This window comes from Haemorhous mexicanus, chromosome 6 (assembly GCF_027477595.1).
Source record: "Haemorhous mexicanus isolate bHaeMex1 chromosome 6, bHaeMex1.pri, whole genome shotgun sequence".
Taxonomy (NCBI): domain Eukaryota; kingdom Metazoa; phylum Chordata; class Aves; order Passeriformes; family Fringillidae; genus Haemorhous; species Haemorhous mexicanus.
The window spans coordinates 20,418,969-20,434,581 of record NC_082346.1 but is presented as its reverse complement, the minus strand read 5'-3'; the positions used below and the strand labels follow the sequence as shown (position 1 = coordinate 20,434,581).

Sequence of the window (15,613 nt, the reverse complement as noted above, 5' to 3'; positions counted from 1 at the left end):
AGCTCACATTCCAGCTCCATCACTGACTTGCCCTTCACCTACAGGATTTCAAACCACAGTTGGCAGCCTGACGAACACCCCGTGTCTATGACAACATTCCAGCTTAGGAAGAAAACAAGCCTCAAACAGAAACGGTCCAACATCTTGGCAGACATAGTTACTCACCACATCCAAACCAGTGCAGTCACCCATAATGCTGCAATAGAAGAGGATTTACAACAGGGGCGAGTTGGAAGTGTTACAGGGACAATCCCTCAAGCCCCTGGGACTACAGCAATATTCCACATTCTGATACTGCATGCACAGTGTTGCAACTATCCTCTCCACAGGAATTACTTGAGACTACAGGAGATTCACACAACAGTAGTCAAGATTTGCCTGATGCTCTCAGTCACCAGGGTCACCTCCTGGCAAAGCAAAGGAGTTACCAAAGACATCAGGCAGAGCCTTGACTGCTCCTGGCAACTGCCCCCTCTATCTGCCTGGTCTCAGCCACAATAGGAAAAGCCAGCATAGCTGCTGACTCCAAAGCAAAGATCAAAGTGAGTGGAGCAGCAGGTATCACTGGAAAGCAAGAGGACAAAACAGCAGGGAAGCAGGTGGGGAACTTCCTGCCTCCAGGCAGTAAGAGTAGGAGGAACACACCCAGTTTTCCTACTCCCTCCCCTTTGGGCTCTCCATCCTGCTGGAAGCAGAGGATGCCCCCCCACTCCCAGTACAGCAGCATCATGCAACTTTGCCTGCTTTGCTGAGAAATCTTTTACAGTAAGTAAAGACAAGAAGACAACAAGCACCTGGTGTTACCTCTGTGAGAGCTAAGGCTTGGAGCAGGGCTTCCAAAAGGTACTTGCAGCAAAAGAAGTGCCTTCCTGACTTGGAGAACTTATCCAGGCCAAAAAAACAGCCATTGACTTACATTAGAGCAGAAGCCATTTGCCCTGTTGCTTAACAAAAGGAGTCCCATGGAGGTCTCTTTTTGCATCAGCATGATCCCTTTAACACTGAGATGCTAAGCCATCTGCCAAGACAGAAAACTTGGGCAACAGGCCTGTGCTGGTCTGGAAGAAACACCAGATACACCCTTCAACTCTGCATGTCTTGGGTAGAGACTGCCCTGGATCAAGAGACAGAAAGCTAACGCTCATCTTGAAGCTGGGTGTGGGTATCAGTACTGCAGCACACCAAAAGGCCCCAACACCCACCTGGGATCTGTCATTTTAGGAGCTGCTCTGACCTTCAGTAAAGGAAAGTCCCTGTCCTGGAGGTTTTGCAACTGAGCTGCAAGATGGGATGAGTAAGGACAGCCCTGAGGAGAAGTGACTCACCCAGGGCTCACAGGGGAAGTCTTGGTATCAAAGACATTGGAGAAGATAAGTTGAAGGAACAAGAGGGAAGGTTTCAGCAGGACAAAAAAGCTTGCAGTCATCTTATTGAGAACACGCTACTCCACTGAAGGACAACACATTAAAACACTCTTAAGGCAGTATCTTCACTCACAGGAGAGAGACAACAGGTCTAAAAGTGCTCACAGCTCCCCCTGGAAAGACAGAGGGGAGCAAAGAAAACCCATGGGAGCTGCTGGCACTCTTCTCATCTCAACCTGCCTCCTCTCAAAGTCCTCAAAAAGGCAATTGGGTCAAGTCTCAAAAGACCTGGCTCTTCTGCTCTGCACAAATGCCACATCATGCAAGTTGCCCTGCTGCCCTGTCACTCCTCTTATAACACTTATAACACAAGTAACAAGCCTCTAAATTTAGGACAACTACTCATGCTCAAGGCAAACTGTCTTGGAGTAGGTGCCAGAGGGCTGAAAACCCTTTGCATGCATCTCTTCATAAAATCTTCAGTGATGTCGTCATACGAGGCCAGGGCATGGCCATAGCAAAAATTCAGGCTCAGCACTTGCTTGAAAATAGTGGTGGATTCCAATCTTTGGTCTACAGAAACCTGCAAGTCCCTCCACCAATTCAAAAGGATCTGTAAGAGTTAGCTACAGAACAGGTAATCCATATGCAAATACAATGAACTATACATATATATATATATATATATATATATATATATATATATATATATACACACTTTTACATAAAATGGTTATTTAAATTAAGATTATAATGGGCTAGGTTATTCTGCAGCTGCAGAGGCAGCAGTAGAAGCACAAGCTAACTGACAGTAAAACGACCTGCACATGATCATGCTGATGTACAAGCAAGTGCATCTTGGATGTTACTGGACAAACATTAAGTGGGTGCTTATTGCCAGTAATGCTCCTTTCCAAGTGCCACCTGAGAAATCATGTGACATGCTGAACTGATACAATTCTAAATATTTTTAAATCCACCCTCCTCTGGCTCTGTTCTTTACACCAGGTTTTATGAAATTACAGCTTCAGAGACGTGCAGCATTAGCTGGAGAGAGAAGACAACTTTGCTGAGCTTTTGGGAGTCTGGCAGATGGGAGAGAGAGCAAGGAGAACAATTAAGAACTTACATATAGCACTCCTTTTCAATAACCTGTGGTGGTCAACAAAGGCAGAGCCAGCTGACAGTGACAGACAGACCAACCCTTGGAACTGGAAGGACATACCATGGAGAAACTTGGTGCAAATCCTTTCTCTTGGGTGCACTGCCAAGAGGCTGAGTAGAAAAGAGTTCCCCTCTCCCAGTTTAGAAAATAGCCACCATGCACAAAGCAGTAATTAAAAACAACCAACCAAGAATCCCAAAGGAAAGTTAAGGGTTGGATTCTATCTCACTCAGCAGGAATGAGGTAGAGCACTGAGCTGAGGTCTTGGGGCCTGAAAGGGACCATTCATTCCCTACCAGCAATGAAACCAGGGCTATTGGCCCTCAGCTTTCTCTGCCAAAAGAAAGGGGTGTCAGTGACCCTGCTGGGAGGAATAAACATCTTTTCAGGCCAAATTGCAGCAGTACCTCACCAGAGCAACACTCAACCAACCAGAGAGCCGTTCCTGTTGGATGCCTTAAAGTGTGTAGTCCTGAAATGGTGCTGGTTCACTGTGGCCAAACCAGAGGCTGCAGAGGGGAAGGACTGACAGCTCAGGTCACTGCTGTGCCCACAGTGGACTCCTGGCAGCCCTGCCTTGGGGCTAGCATGGAGAGTGGCTTGGTGAGCTGCTCTGGCAGCTCCCTTACTACTGACTACTTCCTCCTGGATTGCAGGGGATCTTTTGTACTCTCTCTGTCCCTGTTTACCAGCTCAGGGGGCCAGCTGCCCTATGGACACTCAGTTTTACTGGTAAAGACTGAGACAAAGAAGGCATTAAGCACCTCAGTCTTTTCCTCAGCCTTTGCGGCTGTTTCCTCTGCATCCAATAAAGGATGGGGATTCTTTCTGGCCTTCTTTTCTGTTGTTAGTGTATTTATGAAAACACGTTTTATTACTTTTCACAGCACTGGCAAGACTGAGCTCTAACTGAGCTTTTGCCTTTCTTATCTTCTCTCTATGTGACCTAACAATGTCCTTGTACTCTTCCTGAGTCATCTGCCCCTTCTTTCAAATGCTGCAAACCCTTTTTTTACCTGCCTTGGTTCTTGCAAAAGCTCCCTGTTCTACTAGGCTGGTCTTCTCTCCTGCTGGCTCATCTTTTGGCACAGGGGGACATCCTGCATCTTTAAAATTCCCTTCTTAATGTATGTTCAGCCTTCCTGGACCCCCTTTGGTGACCTCCTTCTTTGCTGCATCAAGAATTGAATACTCTGTAATTTCATGGTCGCTGTGCCCCAGACTGCCTCCAACCACCACATCTCCCACCAGCCCTTCTCTGCTTGTAAACAGCAGGTCTGGGAGGAAGCACCCCTGCTGGGCTCTCTGACCAGCTGTGTCAGAAGTTATCTTCCACACAGCCCAGGAATCTCCTGGACTGCCTTCTCTCTGCTCTGTCGAGCTTCCAGCAAACATCCAGCAAGTCTCCCACAAGAACAACGGCTGGCAATCATGAAGCAGTTGGCTCATTCATCTGTCTCTTCATCCTGGTTGGGTGGCCTGTAACATACTCTCCCCCAGGGTGTCTGCCTTGCTAGCCTTCCCCCTAATTCTCACCCACAGGCACTCAGCCTTAGGTCGTCATCACTACCCTTCAGCTCTCAGTAGTCAAAACACTCCCTAATAGACAGTCGCTGCCTCTCCTTCCTTGACTGTCCCTTCTGAGGAGCATATAGTCATCCACTGCAGCACTCCAGTCATGGCAGTCATCCCCCCCCAGGTTCCACCATGGTGCCCACATCATAGCTTTCCTGCTGCCACGCTCCCTCACAGCCTCTTGTGCACCTCCTTGCTGGCAGAGTGTGGGAAACTGAAAAGTCCTTGATTTAGAGTGAGCAGTACTTAGCAGCAACTAAGATATCAGCGTGTTATCAACATTGTTCTCATACTAAATTCAAAACACAGCACTGTACCAGCTACTAGGAAGAAGATTATCTCTACACCAGACAAAGTTACAACACTGACTAAAAAAGCTTTTCTGGAAAAAGCCTCCTGTCTTGGTGCGTACTAAGCATACCACAGTTTTGAGCCAGCATGAGCCAAGCAGTGTCCCTACCTGCTCCTGAAACAAAGGAAAAAGAAGGAGGGGAGGGAAATCACCATCTCTGGGCAGCATCTGAGGTACCCCAGCAGGTATTTATCTTCCCCCAGAGTTTATTTGTTTTTTTCTCCCCCCTGCAATATACCTGTTAGGAACTGCACATGGGCACCCCTGCAGATCCTCACCCATTGCATCTCCTCACCCCACACACCACTCACAGAGCCTTCATTACAACACTGAGTTCTCCTGAGAATAGGCTCTAAGAAAGTAGAAATTAAATTTATCTGCTTCAATCTGCTGCAGCAAGACTTGTGTGCATCCCTGGTCACTCCATGGAGATCTCAGACTTGTTTTCCTTCCGTGCCTCCCAGGAGGTCCAGATTCTCAGCAGAGATGCAAGCCAGAAGAACTCACCATCTCTGCTGGAGCCTAGGGACTTGGTCCCCTGCCAGATGCAACAAGAGGGCACATTATTACAAGTACATACACACTTTGGTCCTGTTTCATCAGGGTTTTGTCATCCCTTTGACTGTAACAACTTCATCTTCTCAATGATGCTCCTGCACAGGCTCATGATGGCCAAGAACAGTTCAGGCCTTGCAAGCCCAAGCTTACTAGGCAGAAACAGCAAACAGGTAAAATAAAAAGAGGGAGTAGGAGCAGGCAGGACACCTGCACCTCGTCCTAACTGTTACTTGCAGGAAACCTGACCAAAACAGTGCAAGCACATCAACAGCTTTCCAGTACCATTCTTCCTGCTCCTCCTCCCAGCTTGTGCTCGCCACAAAGAGCACAACCTGTGATTATTGAAGGAGGAGGAAGAAGAGAAGAAATGCAGGAAGTCTCCTGTGCATGCATATGAAAAAAGCCCCCAAAATGCTTAACTTACTAGTTTTAGAATCAGTGCAGGACTTTACTATCCCACATGCAAAAGGACTGGAACAGAGATACATATCAACATCCTGGACTCACAGACTGCATCATTCCAGGGTGGTGGAGCACAAACCATAACCTGCAGCTTCTGTGAAAAAAGGAAGAAAAAAACCCCAAAACCAACCAAACAACAGAACCAAAACAAACCCCAAAATATCTGGTGGCAAACATCCTGGCAGCATCCCATGAGACCTAGCTAAGTGCTGTGCATGGCAAGACCCCGAACAGTAAAAGGAACCAAGGACCACAGTGCTGCAGCAAATGAAATTACTTGCAACTACCTTTGTCCTTTTACAAGAATCTTGCTCTTTTGCAGTCTCAAATACGAGCAGCACCAGAATACACTAGCCACTTCCTCTGCCTCAAAATCACCACGGGGAAATAGGATAGACAATGAAGCAAAATTACTATCAGTACCTAGCATATAACCTGATTGGAGCAGAGTTCAAGCGTGGGTTGCTAAAGTTTATTTCTGTAAATTTCCGCCTCCCAGTGTGTGTCATATTTCGCTGATTCATTCTTCAGATCCTTTTCTACCAACAGCATAGAGCATAGGAAATATCCAGGGCTGGTTGTTTAGTAAACCTGCACTGAAAGTTCCCTTCCATCTACTGCGCCTGCTGCTAATTCCCTTCACAGCTCTGCTCATTAATAAAAATACAGCACAATAAAAGAGAACCGCACACATACACACCTCGCCCAAATTTCCTCCATACTGACTGGTCCTGAGTCACCACCAGTGATTAACTGTTGCCATGCACTAAGGAGGACACGGTTATTAAATTAATAGGAGCTGCTTAACCTGGCTACAAATATACATGAGTTCTTTGTGCCTTAGTGAGCTAATAAGGCATGTGCTAATTACATTAATTCAAACAAGCCCAGCATGCCCTGAGGGCAAAGGGAGAGAAGGGTGCAGCAAACACAGGCTTTTTCATAATAGCTGTGAGACGGCGGAGAGTACTTGCCTTGACACAGCTTTTGGAGAAGCACAGGAACGCTGTGGCTGGCACCCTACGGCTCACTCAGCCCAACTGCTGCCTGGTTAATGTGCAAAATCCTGCTCATTCACCCAGCCCCTGGTGCAACGATAGACACAGGATCCTGTCTCCAAAGGGCCAGCCAGCTTGTCTCTTCCTATCTCTGTGGCCCAAAGACATCACAAGCCTTGGGATGACACCTTGCTGCTTTGGGACTGTGAGCCTGGAACCCTGCTGGCAGCCCCCTTCCCACATGGCACCAGCAGCCTCCAGCCCTGGAGCAGCACCAAGAGCTGCAAGTCACCCATCATCCAGCCATGTGATGCTCCTCATACAGCCCCATCTCCTCCCCAACCCCAAAGTCAGCCAGCCAGACAGCAAGCAGAGCCTGCAGTGGGACCATAACCACGTTAGGCAATCCCAACACATCCCTAAACCTATCTGGCAATGGAGGCAGGCAGAAGAGACAGTTGCACCTCCCTCGTCAAAATGGCAACAGAGCCTTCAGAAATCTAACAGGCTGCAGCAAGAAGGAGAGAGACATACAATCCCAGCAAGGTTCAGATATGCTCAGAGAGGAGCCTCCCATCTCTCCAGCCCAAGGGTAAGCAGATCTCTAACCTCTGTCACCTCTGGAGAAGAAGACCCAGCATCAGCTATGCTCACTGAGGTGTCTGCTAGGAACTGACCACTTCCTGGCATGCAAGGGAAGGAAAGGAAGAGGAGAGGAAGTTGGTCATATTTCTTGGCACCTCCAAGGACACATGCTCACCAAGCACTTCCTGAAGGATGTGCTTTTCCTGTAAGCACTAGGGGACTGTACTGGAGCAAAGCAAAGGTGTTGGGTTTTTCTTCGCCCTCTCTTATCACTTCTTCCTATACTGCATGCATCTGGCAGCACATCTTAGGGCCATCCCTAACAGATGTGAAAAGCCACCACCTTTCTCTGGCTGCTATGCTATGTGAATTTTAAGTGTTATAAAGGCATGATGCTGTCTCTCTGCAACAAAGAGAGAATCTACAACCAGGTACCAGGTGAGAGCCAGTGCCATGGAAGGGCAGCACAACACCATTTTTTCTGCACAAAGAGGAACCGGTACAGGCTCGATGCAGTCTTGACGGTGTGTTGGCGGAGAAGGTGCAAAGATTTTCATGAAGGGAACAGTACCAGGGATTTTTAGTCCCTGGAAAATGCCACATGATTTTACTTTCCCAGCAGAGACTGTGGTTACTCAACCACTTGTCCAACTTCAGACTACTGCTCTTCCTTTCCCCAGCAACTCCAAGAACTCACTTTGGACCAGGCCTATTCCCAGGTCACATGTAGCTGTGAACACACAAATGCTTGTGTTGACATAAGCAGAGAGAGGCAAGAGTGGAAGCAGGGCTGTTCCTCTTGGCAGCGGCCTGCAGCAGCTTGCTGAGTGCACCGATAAAGTAAACCAATATACAACAATAAAATAGAACAAGAATCCCTCCAGGGAAGCCTGGGAGATAAGAGCTTCTGGGCCCTTAACAAAATTATTTAAAAGGCCTAGTAACCCAAAGCCCTGTGGGTCTGTATGTCAACTGATAGCTGTCACTCAAAAGTCCCAAAGAGGGACTGTTGAGCCTGTCTGGAACTGCAAAGCATCCCACAAATGCTGCATCCCACAGTGCACTGAAAGCATCAGCCATGGACATTTCAACTGAGGCTGAAATATCACAGGCGAATGAAGCAGGACCTCAGGGTGTGAAAGGACAGATCCTTCCTGCATGACCCTTAGGAGTGAAGAGCTAGGCTCTACCTAAGGCAAGGTGACAGAGAAGCACAGAGCAGGAGCCACCACGTAAGCATGCCCATGCTGGTGTATAGGCTGCAAGCTCAGCTGCCTACTAGAGCCAAGGCCTTTTGTACAAGAGACCAGACATGGAGAATTGACAGAATAATAAAAGGATATTTCCCAGCCCTCCAAACACTTTGCAACAGCAGGTAGAACAAAGCTCTCTCATTACTCTGAAGAACAAAGCTTATCTCATTACTTCTCAGTGCCAAAAGCAGAATTTCACTAGTGCTCCCAGTGCACTAGAAGAAATGCCACTTAAATGTGTTAGTCAATATTCCTTGCCTCTCAGCCACAAGACACTGCTGCTGCCAGTCCCTTTGCTGTGGGGTACGTGAACACAACTGCTCCGCTCCTGCATTGCCAAAGCCCTTCTCACCTCCCACCTCAGCTGTTTTGCTTACGCCAGAACTGTTCAGACCACAGCAAAATGGTTCCTTGCTAAACGCACATCAGCAGCCCCACATGGGTCACGCTGCTTCTGAAGAGGTTAGCAGCTCCTCCAGAGAAACTCATACACACTCTGTGACAAGCAGAGGAACTGCCAAGGGGACTGCAACCACCACCTGATGGCTCAGGAGTCTGTGGCATAATGCATTCCCCAGCTCCCTGCTCACCCAGAGTGCTGTGAATCAGCAGGCTGCAAGGCAGGCAAGGCATTCCCAGCAGGAAGACAATGTATTTTGGAGGCTACAGGCAAATGAAAACACATCTAGTCCTGCTCACCTAAACAGAGTGCAGGGAGAAGAGTAACACAAGAAAGGGAAAAGAGGAAAAAGTGAAGTAAATCAAACTTGTAAAGTCATTCTCCGAACATCAGATGTCTCACCTGGCAGCTCCATATATGCAGGGCAATGCTGCTACCCGACAAATGTATCCACAAGATTTACCTGACACACCCTCAGAAAAGCAATTCATCTTGCAGTGCTTGAGAAACTGTTTCCAAAAAGTTTCCAAATGAAAAACACCTCACAACTCTGCTCTAATTACCGGCCCTGTCTCACAAAGAGTGCATGGCACAACAGCAGGCAGCAGTAGACACAAGGAATTGTCATGCCAGTGAGCAGTGGAACAGAAGACTGGCAACAGTTTGGCAATGCAGAAACTAGACACGCTGTTCTGCTCCAAAGGTCCTTGGACAAGGACTTCTGGGCTCCAATCTATAACCCAGCTGGAGTCAGCTGTGACAACAGACATGCGAACCTGCGTGCCCCAGAGCAGAGCCCACTCAAGACATGCTGCAGCGCTCTGGGGGAAACACGTTCTCCCTCCTCTGCAAGAGCAGTAATTTCATTGGAGAGAGGAAGAGGGGAGGCTGGCTACAGCAGAGTTCATCAGGGTTCCCAACCATGACATGTAAACCCTCACCCACGCCCTTTCAAGCTGCCAGCAATTTGCTAGCTCACATATATGCACAGGTGTGTCCAAACAGCACATGCCCTTTATCACAGCTGATCCATTTGTTTTCAGCTCCACACCACCTCAATTTGCACTGACACAGGTCCAGAACACTGCACCAGCACTAGGAACAACCCAGTGTCAGATGACCTATGGCCTTCCTACAATCTCAGCAGTCTGCCAAGCAAGATCTCACAAGCTGCCCAGCAGCTCTGCAGCTCTCTCCCACAAGCTGACTCCGAGTGTCTGCAAACTGCCCCTGGCTCACCTCCACCAGACCAGCCTGACGAGCGGGCACAGCTGAGCCTCACGGCAGGGAAAAGGGGACCTTGCTCCGCACGGGCCCGGCGGAGGCACAGGCCCTGAGTCAGAGGCGTGCAGGTGCCTCCTGAGCGCAGGGCTGCCGGAGCAGCCGGCTCAGCCTCCCCGAGCGCGCTGGCAGGGAACGCGCTGCACGCAGGCACGCGCCCACACACAGCACAGCAGCGACCTGGCATTTCATTCCCCCTTTCCAAAGCCAAATTCAGACCATCTGTCGAAGTATTTCTGCAAATCATCCCTCTTTTGGGAAGGGCCGGGGGCTGAGTTTAGTTGTTTATATAGTGTCTGGCATTTCTGCAGTGCTTATCACTTCAGTACCCAAGCTATTTCCTTCAAGCTCTCCATTACTTTTGAAGAACCAGTGTGAGGCACCACAGAATCTACATTGTAAGTTCTGTAAAAAATAAAAAAGGGCATCAAAAAGACGACAGCTGCTCAGGTCATGCACACATTTAGCTGCTAATAAAGCAAGTGGGATAGTTCAGGAGAAAGGGGAAGGGCCAACACAATGAATTTTATGTCCTTTAAAAAAACTACTACACTTACAAAATAGTCTTCATAAACAATAAGTGCTCCTGTTGCCTTACAGAGAAGAGCTTGGCTTGCCCAGGGCATGGAAAAGGAAGCTAGTACCACGACCCTTGAGAAAGCCAACACAAACTGAAAAGGGGAGGTGAAACACCTAGAAGAAGAGACCATTTACTAGATCAGATCACACTTTCTGCAACAGCTGCCACAGTCATTTTAAGTGGCAAATGCCTGGAGTGCTGCTGCTCCCATTGCATTGTAAGGGAAAGGATCAGAGACTTATTGCTTAGCCCAGGTTCTGCTCTAAATCTGTAGCAAAGGAAAAGCAGGACTCAAATTCACAGTAAGCCCCCCACACAGCCTGTCCTTAAAACACAATTTCTTCTTTTTTATAAATCCCTAACTATCACAGAGCAAAGAGAACAGCACTGAACAGGGCACAAACACACTCCCAGTCCGCACATGGCCTTGAAGAAGGAGTTTCCATCCCATCAGACCCACCAGGCAACAGGGAACTGTCCTTTCCTCCACACCCATTAAGGGCAGTAAGATGTCAGACACCAAAGTGACAAAGACAGAGATGCAGCAGCAGCAGAAATGAAGATGGTCTGGCCCAGACTAAGCACACCCCATGCTACAGCTTGGCTCCAGGCATTTATCCACACAAAAGTCAGCACTCATCCAGCTCGGAGCTCTCACAGCTCAGCCCCTGATCAAAGCAAAAAGGCTTCACTGAAAGCTGCAGCTGAATTCAGAAACCAAGGATCATGGCTCCTGGGCTTCTTTCTGGCTTGATCCAAACCAATTGGTCACTTGCACAGCATCTCTTTCCTACTACTATCATTTGCTGAAAGTCCCCTATCTTTGTGCTCTAATTAAAAAAGAAAAGTACATAACTCTCTTCCCAAACACCTCCTCCAAGCCAGTTACTCAACCAGTGCAGAAGCATCACTGTCATATATATTTCCTTCTCCTTCCCTTTCCCCATCTTGTCCACAAAGGGCATCCATCCACCTTCCTCATAGCTGGGACAGCTTTTAAATTGAGAGAATAAGCCCCAAACACAGAGTCAAAACTCCAGGTGGGGCAGGCACAGTCTTTGATGTGACTTAGTCATCTCCAGCTCCTCAAATTCATGCTATTTGGGGAAACTTAGCTGGGTCAAAACCAGCCTCTCTCCTGCTGGCTTCTGGATAAATGCCTCAGACACAGGAAAGAAAAAAATCCACACAGCTCTCCTGATATGCCATACACCAGCATCAGTGCCAAAGGAAGGAGCAGGGCACAGGAAGGTTTGACAAGATGCAGTCACCCACCCACAACACGACTACCAAAACAAGAGCAAGTACCAGTTACAAAAAGGTTTAACAAAATAGAGTAAGAATGCACTCCTGTGAGCAGCTCACTACAGGCTGTACTAAATTATGATCAACAGAGACCCCATAAATTAAATAAACAGTAACCCTTCGTATTCCTTCTGGTACAGAACATTGCTGCCTGGATGCCTCTCCCTTCCCCGAGCATATAATCTCCACAGAGACAGCCCACCTAAGGCAGAAAATGTTCAAAGTTTTTATATTTGCAGATGTGTAAGAGCAAACTGCCTGACAGAAATCCAAACCACCCAGAGTGACAAGGTATTTTCATTACGTTTGTCTGGGATTTTGCCTTGTTTTCTAAAGCTTTTGTACCTCCTGTTACTTTTTCTTCACAATAACTCAAACTACCAGGCAATCAATACTGCAAGGTTAAAGCAACATCCAAGTTTGGCATTGGACAGCTCAATCCAACTCCTCCTTCCTGCTATCTCTGTGCTGAAAGGCAAACAGAAGAGGACAGGAAAAAAATATTTATCTGCTGTTAGGATTAGCTGGAGCAACACAGTGTTAGTTCTAGCAAGCTGCCACTGTTAGCTGCATATGGCCAAGTGACAATCCCCAAACCAAGCAGGTACAGCCAGAGGATTCAGCCTTGCTTCATTACATCATGGTGCCACAGAAGCTGAAACACACTGCCCTGTTAGACCTCAGACACCTCTCTGGCAGAGAATAGGCACTTGCAGTCACATCCCTGTTGTCTCACTGTAGACAGACAAGAAGACAACTGTCTCCAGCAAGGCTGGAGTCCATGCAGCCATTTAGGAACCATGGAACACAGGCATGGTGTTCAACATGTTCAAGAGTAACAAATAAAAACAATGCACTGCCTACAACAGGCAGCATCTCCAGCTCATTTGCCATAAGTAATTGACAATTCTGTATTTCCCAATCTGTGGTAGTGAAGATGTTTGGTCACTTCTAAGAGAGCCTGAATATACAAACATGGGCATTAAAGCAGACTTTTGCATTTCCTGAAAACACAGTTAAGGATTTAGGAGAATGCATCATGGATGTAAAAGGAATAATTACCAGTCCTTATGCACCTGCAGCAGCAGAAGGCAAAACGCTATGAACAGGCAGATTCTTCCCCATCCTGCACTGTTGCTGTAGAAGGAGCAGAACAGACATTTGTCCTATACAGCACTGCAGATTTTAGCAGGAGAGCGGAGGCAGCTGAGAGAAAGACAGGTCCAACTGGAAGCCTAACAGGACATTACAAACTTGTAAGTGACAGGCTAAATAGGCTGTGGGACCAGACTCTTCCTGTTGCTCCAGGGCTCCCACATGATGCTCAAACTCAGCTGGTGCAAACTAAATTTGCTGTCCACTGTCTGCCAGAGCTGTATCAACTTACTCCAGTAAAGGGTGCTCTGGGACACCACTGATGGGCCACTGGGACACCAGTGATGGGCCACCAGCTGCGTAGAAATTTCATTCTAGGGAAAAACAAAGAAGCAAAGCAAAAAAAAAACCAACCCCAAAACAAAACAAAAAACCAAAACAAACAAAAACCCAACCAACAACAAACCCCCCCTCAAAAAAAAAAAAAAAAAAAACCAAACAGAGGAAAAAACACTGTGAAAAAGGAAGGCCAGGAAGAAATCAGGCTTAGGAAGAAATAGCTCTCTGTTCTGAAACAGCCTGGAAAAGGGGAAAATGTAGAAACTCCCTTCACAGTGCATCAGCATCCTATCATAACACACATTAACTGCAGCTCTCAGGATCATTTGTACCAGCCATTCCAAACCTGGTTTGGTTACACATCATCTCCCCAGCCCAGACTCTCCTGACAATGGAACAAAAATATTTTGTATTTTTCCAACCCTTTTCCTTTCCCTTTGGGCCCTAGTTCAAAGCCCTTTTATGTCATTCTGACAGCACCATATGATTTTAGGCAGATAAACCCAGCCCATTAAGAGATACGCCCTGTGCAAGACATCTTGCTGGCACTGGAAAGTTGGCAGTGCAAAAGATTTGCAGTTCCCTGCCTGCAAGTGAGACCAGGGATCAAGTGACAAAAGCAAGCCTGGTGTGGAACAAGACAGACCTGCTGCTAGTCAGCACCAGGGGACAGGAGTCCCTCTGCAGTTATGGTCAATGCTGCTAAACTTTTCTTCCCACCACACAAGCCTTTCACCCCTCGGACCTCACAAGGACATCCCACCTTCCAGTAGCTACTGTGAATCTGGCAATTACCCTCCAGAAGCATCTTATTTCCACAGTGGAGTGAGAGTCCAGAGGTTTGCCAGCATCTGTAAAACAAGTGTCAGCCCATCAGCAAACACAAGGCCTGATCCTTTGGAGGACCGGAGATGGAGAGCATGCATCCTTATTCCACACCCAGGTATTCCTTGCTGAGGAAGAAGGAACACCTCATCACCCATCTTACAGCCTCCTGGCTGCAGATTATTCAGATAAAACCCAGTGTGTTAAAGAAACTTTCCTGTCTGACCATCCAGGAGCCACTCTGTCAGTCACACTCCCCCCATTCCAAGACTTTGACTGCTGGGACCAAAGTCCCTTCACAGCAGATGGCTCCAGTGACCCCATGGGTGGCCCTTTTGGCTCCCTGCACACCCCACACTCAGACAGTCAGACAGGGTTTCCTTACTGGCTCAGCCCTGGGTTTCCCACAGCAGTCTCAGATGTCTGGATCCTCTAAGTAACTTAATCATGGTGCAGTGACACAAAAACACCTTGACCTGGTGCCTCTGGGGAGGGACCCCTAACAAAAGCATTCCTGGGCTTTTATACTCTTACAGTTTGTGCACCCAGACAGTCTGGGGTTTTCTTGCTGAGTCATCAGCTCCTGCTGTATCCCTGTGCCCTTTGCTGTACAAAGGGTCAGCACCAGGTCACAGCCCCTTTCCTCCTGACATTTCCCCCATCCAGGGCACAAACCGTAGGTCACACCGCAGCTGCACACCCAGCTATCAACTGGTGGTGGAATACACTTGAGGTGTACTCCTCAAGAAGTGCCAAAGATATTTAACTATTTCCACAGCATTGCACGATCATCATACACCCTGCAACAACGACGTTCCCTAGACTGGGCTTTAACCCTCAAGGAAGATCTGTTCTCATGGGAATCTGCAGAATTGGGCCCCTGGTCGGGGATGTTGGCTCTATACACAGATTTTATTCTAGCTAAACACAACACAACATTTACTCACCTGGAAACACAGCTGCCCTACTCTGGGAAATTTCTCCCTCCTACTGTTTCACAATTCTCAGGATGACAACAGTTACGCAAGAACAGCTGTATAGACATATGAAATGCTTACAGCTTCTAAGCAAGACTTTCCCCAAATTCCCCTTATCAGACAGCTCCAAATCCTATGGCTCCCAGGTTTCAAGGCACACCAGCCACCAGTCACTGTGCCTCCATCACACCTTTGCCCTGGCAGAAACCTACAAGAAAAAACATGACGCACAAGCAAGCAGGGGCTGCTTCCACATGGACATGCTGCTGTCACCTTGGCTAGCCAGGTAGGTATTTCCCCCATCTTGCCCACTAATTTAAATCTTGGCAGGAAAAGGGGAGCAAATGGCCTTGACAGGCTGTCAGTGATTTCTACCTTTTAGTAATTTAATACAGCACACGATCCCTTCCTAAAACGGCAGCAGGAAGATGCTCAACGGCTCTGGCATCCTAGTAAGACATTAACAAGATTGCTGGGCACCAAACGGGACTGCAGACTT

The 15,613-nt window shown here is 47.7% G+C and overlaps 1 protein-coding gene across 3 annotated transcripts in view; it reads right to left on the bottom strand.

Annotated features, from left to right (window-relative positions):
- The window catches only part of SLC25A22 (solute carrier family 25 member 22), a 51,201-nt gene that overhangs the window by 33,933 nt on the left and 1,655 nt on the right, over positions 1–15,613 (bottom strand). Inside the window, exon 1 of one of the 3 annotated variants that reach the window (XM_059849154.1) lies at positions 14,076–14,163. The exons of 1 other annotated variant lie outside the window; for it this stretch is intronic. The gene's annotated coding sequence lies outside the window, so the exon portion shown is untranslated. Of the gene's footprint in view, positions 1–14,075; positions 14,164–15,613 lie in introns of those variants that run through there. One more of the 3 variants, XM_059849155.1, reaches the window with a different exon arrangement.